This window comes from Myotis brandtii, unplaced genomic scaffold, assembly GCF_000412655.1.
Source record: "Myotis brandtii unplaced genomic scaffold, ASM41265v1 scaffold250, whole genome shotgun sequence".
In the NCBI taxonomy this organism is placed as follows: Eukaryota; Metazoa; Chordata; class Mammalia; order Chiroptera; family Vespertilionidae; genus Myotis; species Myotis brandtii.
This window is the reverse complement of record NW_005359478.1, coordinates 5837880-5843044: the sequence shown is the minus strand read 5'-3', so window position 1 is coordinate 5843044 and position 5165 is coordinate 5837880.

Here is a 5165-nt window from a genome sequence, read left to right as displayed (position 1 = left end):
CTCATTTTGATTAACAGACACAACTTGAGGCCATTTATCTTCATTTCCAGGCACCTAATTCCACTGTGGAACAAGGCAAGCTCCATCTAAGACTTCAAAACATCCTGTCATACAGGCTGTCACACACATAAATGCTGAAATCCAAGGAACTTCTTTGAGTGAAAAAAAATCTATCAATCCCTCCCACAGCTGGCTGTGGTGTGAAATACCCGGCCTTGCTGCCCTAAATTCTGAAAGCTAGTCAGCTCAGCTGAGCATCTATATAAAATGCCTTTCTGTCCGAACCAGACCTGCCTCCAAAAATTAAGTCCCAGTTATTTAGAAAACACGTTTTAGAGGGCACTTTGAAAAGACTTTCAAAACAGTTTCCTGCTCTGCTACAGCCAATTTGATGTTGTCTATTTGGCAAAACAAAAAATAATGGTATCTCCTTACAAAAAAAATAAAAATATTTTTCCCTTTGCAACAATTTTAGGACTGTAAACTTAAGGTTGTTTCCCTAACACATACTTTTCCCTTCGGCTTTTACTCTAAGAATAGATACCTAAGTGTTCTTTGGGTCATATTCTAATCAGGAGCACAGCATATTAAGTTTATTTAATGTTAAGAAGTACTGGGTGGTCCTAGCTGGTTTGGCTCAGTGGATAGAGCATCATCCTGCAGACTGAAGGGTCCCGGGTTCAATTCCAGTCAAGGGCATGTACCAGTTGTGGCTTGATTCCCCAGCCCTGGTCAGGGTGCATGCAGGAAGCAACCAAGTGTCTCTCTCTCACTTCAATGTTTCTCTCTGTCCTTCCCTCTCTCTTCCACTCTCTCTAAAAATCAATGGAAAAATATCCTCGGGTGAGGATTAACAACAACGAAAAAAGAAGTACTGGGTGACTCCAGAAACAAAAATGAAAGGTAAACTGAAAAGCAGAAAGGGGCACTGGCATTCAAGGCTCTTCACCATCTGGTACTGACTCTTTCTTGCCTAGCTCTTTCCCTTTATGCCTTTTGATCACCCTGGCCCAGAAAGGCCTTTCTCTCTATACTATTTATCTTATTTCAACATGTCCAAATCCTATCCATTCTTCAAAGCATGGTGTAAAAGTCATCATTTCCTTTGTCCTTCAACTAAAAGTAATCTCTCCCTCCTCTCACTAAACCAGGGGTTCTCAACCTTGGCTGCACATTAGAATCACCTGGGAATCTTTTTTAAATCCTGATTTCTGGGCCTCATCCTGCGGAAATTCTGTTTCTTTGTTATGGGGTGGGGCCACAACATTAGTAACAAAGAAACAGAATTTCCGGAGGATGAGGCCCAGAAATCAGGATTTTAAAAATATTCCCAGGTGATTCTAATGTGCAGCCAAGTTTGAGAACCACTGCACTAAACTCTTGTAGTACCTTATCTATATTTCTTTACTACACAATACTTTTTGCCTTACATTATCTTTGCTTCCATATTTAACCCCCCACAAGAGCACAAAGGCCTCAGGGTCAAGGTTCATGCCTTAAGCATCTCTATTCAAAGTGCTTAATGCAGTGTCTTGCACATACAAGTATGAGGCCCTTCAACTGAGCTACATGAACAGCTTGGGTTAAGACAAAAGAGAAGTCCACTAGAAACAACTCCAGATTAGGAGTCCAGGGACCTGGCTTTGTTAACAACTAACTATATAACCTTCAACTTTAGTCTTTTAGCATGTATATCTGCAAAGTAAACAGGTGGACTAAACCACTGTAAGCTGCTACATCAACTGGCTGTAAAACAAATTAAGGGGTCAAAACCTAGATTTTTTTTAAGTAAAATTAAATAGAAAATATCAAGGTGTGTTGTAGGCAGTAGAGTGCTATAAATGTTTAACAGTGGCTATACAGAGTGGAAAAAGCCCTAAAATATACCATTAGCTGATTCCCCTGGTGTAAATACTGCCACCATGGCTGATTTCAAGCTACCAACATAATGTCACTGAACATGGACTAAGTAGGAAGAGAAATGCATAACTGCCTTGCAAACCAGTATGATGAGCCAGCAGGGTATATGTATTTCTTACTATAAGTCACAATCAAAACAATTTAATAAATAGTCAGCTAAACAATCACCTAGTCTCTTCCACATGTACTACACAATGCAATAAATCTTACTCTTGGGTACATCTGTAGTCTCTTCACCACAATTTGTATTTCTCTGCAAAAATGAAAGTAACACAGCCAAATTATAGGGAGTGGAAATTTGACTTAGGAAGTATCAGCAAAGGACCAAGATTCTCAGCCTTTGTTCAGCCCCACACACCTGAGGGACACAATATATTCCCACAAGTAGCAAAGGCTCATTTAGCGAAGGGTTGAGGGAAGAGGGGGAAAGGAAGAGAAAACCTATAGTTTGAAAACAAAAATCCAAATATTGTGATGTTTGTGCCACGCCCCCACCCCTCGGAGAACCTGGGTACAGAGAATACCAATATTGTAATAAAGTAAGTTTCCATACTTAACATTTCCAAGCCAAATTCCCCACCATAAACTTGCATCCCTCAATGAGACTTCCATCACTAAGAATTCCCTACTGGAATTAAGTTTTTGCCATGGACTAGAGACAGGTAGTATTTACTGAATTTAGAATAGGCAAGGGGGAAAATACCACAGCAAACAGTTGTTAGACTTTGTAGTCTGGGAAAATCAGGCTTTTATTCAAAAAAATACTTTATTTTCTTACTTCTTATTTAAGCTTTCTAAACTGGGCAAAGAGAGGAAAAGTTTCTTGAATATATTTTTGGCTGTACTATGTCTATCACTACAAAATCTGTAACCAGATTGTTCATGAGTGTTTATAAAGAATTGTGTTTTCTATTTTTAAGACTATTTAGAAAACAAGAAGGCTCAGAATTTCAAATATAGGCTCGGAATTTCAAATCTTAGCACAAATCTAACTCCAAATCAACTGAATATATGCCTAAAAGTTTCCCAGGAAAATCCCCAAAAATTACACCAAAAAATTCCCCCCAAAATGTCAGAAAGGAGTCAGCATGAGCACAAACTTACTATACTCAAAACAATGATGGCATCCTATCTGCTGAATGAGTACAATATGGAAAGTAAATGAAGTATGAAAAGGAGAATGTTGAGATACAAGTTCTGCTTAATCCCATCTTCCTTATTAAGCTCCATTGACCATAAAGTGAAAATCACTCCCCACTCTGAAAAGCCAAGAGTCAAATCAAGTCTCCATGCTGAGAATATTAATGCTCTCCTTAAAAATTGAGTATGTTGCCCAACCTGCGTGGCTCAGTGGTTGAGCATCGACCTATGAACCAGGAGGTCATGGTTTGATTCCTGGTCAGGGCACATGCCTGAGTCGTGAGCTCAATCCCCAGTGTGGGGCATGCAGGAGGCAGTCAATCAATGATTCTCTCTCATCATTGATGTTTCTAGCTCCCTCTCCTCCTTTCCTTTCTGAAATCAATAAAACTATCTTTCTTAAAAAATTTGTGGGACATAGCAAAAAACTATGATCATGGGAATCCCATAGGCTAATCTATTTTATTCTCCAAACACCCTCTATCCAGCCATAATCATCCCCACACCACTTCAAGACAATGGCAAGCTAGAATGCAGACCCTAAATACAAAAAAAAAAAAAAAAAATGTTTGATACTACTCTCTTCAAAGTTAATCTCTACAAGCCTGGCTATCTCCCACTCATAATATTTTTACTCAGCACAACAGAATTCCTTCTTTTGACTACTCCAAAAGAATGGATAAAAATGCTTTCAGCTTTAAAGCTGTTTCATCTGAGTTCAAATAAATATACAAGAATTCAACAAATTCAGAATGGATTAAGGCAAAAACCATTTTTTAAATACAAATTTTAGAAGTCATAAATTTAGAATCAATGAGCTGAAATATGAAAACTCCTGCTTCACATGCCTAATAAAAGTCTGTCATTCAAATAAAAAATATCATAATAACTACTAGAATGAAAAGAAAATGATATAAATCATGCAACAAGTAGCAAAGGAATAACAATTCTCAGACTATCTCAACTATAATATATACAAATTGGCATCAAATAACTCAGGCCCCAAAAAAGCTTCATACATTTATAGTCACATCTTTTTAGGTCTATTCACTATATGCCCCAGTAGTACTGGGACCTACTACCTGTTTCTAGCTTTCTAGCACACAATGTAGGCCATATAATATGTTCACATGTTAATCACTGCCCAATGACATCCAATTCTTCCCAGATGACTTATTAATACATAACATAAGAGCACAGCCCGGCTGGGCGGGGCTCAATGGTTGAGCCTTGACCTAAGAACCTGGAGGTCACAGTTCGATTCTGGGTCGGAGCACATGCCCAGGTTATGGGCTGGATCCCCTGTATGGTGCGCGCAGGAGGCAGCCCATCAATGATTCTCTCCCAACGTTTATGTTTCTCACTCTCTCCCTCTCCCTTCCTTTCTGAAATAAATAAAAAAAATTTTTTTTTAAAAGAGCCCATTTTGAACCGATTTAATACAGACACCAGTCTAACTCAGAGTCTCAACTAAACTCCCCAAGCAGGTGAGCACTTAATACAATTTTATGATAATGTATATATGAAATTCATCTTGTCTTTCCCCTCTGCAATTTCATCATCAGTTTCATACTGGACTCTCTACTGAGACAATGAATCACAGGCCAGTTTTCCAGGGCTACCAGCTCGTGGACCAATATTTTCCATGGGCAAAATCCACTCCCAATTTGACCGCAAGCAGACTTCATGTTTGTATCTCCTGCTGTCCTAGTACTGGATACCTTCCAAAGTACAGCAGAAACCAAATATAAAAACACGAGTCTGAGAAAAGTCAGAAGGCTTTCATGCAATTGTGTTTCCAGAATCGTAACAAGCAACCACGCACCTCCTCCCGCCGTGGATGCACAAGGAAATGTACATGTATTGAACCTGCAGGCCTTGAGATCAGTTTCCAAACAGCACTGAAATCCGTCAGGCAAGCAGAAGTTCTCCCTACCTGAGACTGGCGGTTCCCTTCACTTTCATGAAACCCTCAATTCCGCCACGGACCACCTAAATCGGGGTACGTTTTCCAAGATCAGCCTCCCCGCGAGGTCCAAGGGGCATACCCAGCACCTGGGGTCAGAAACCCGGTCGGCGCGGTCCCCTGGCGCCCCGTCCACACG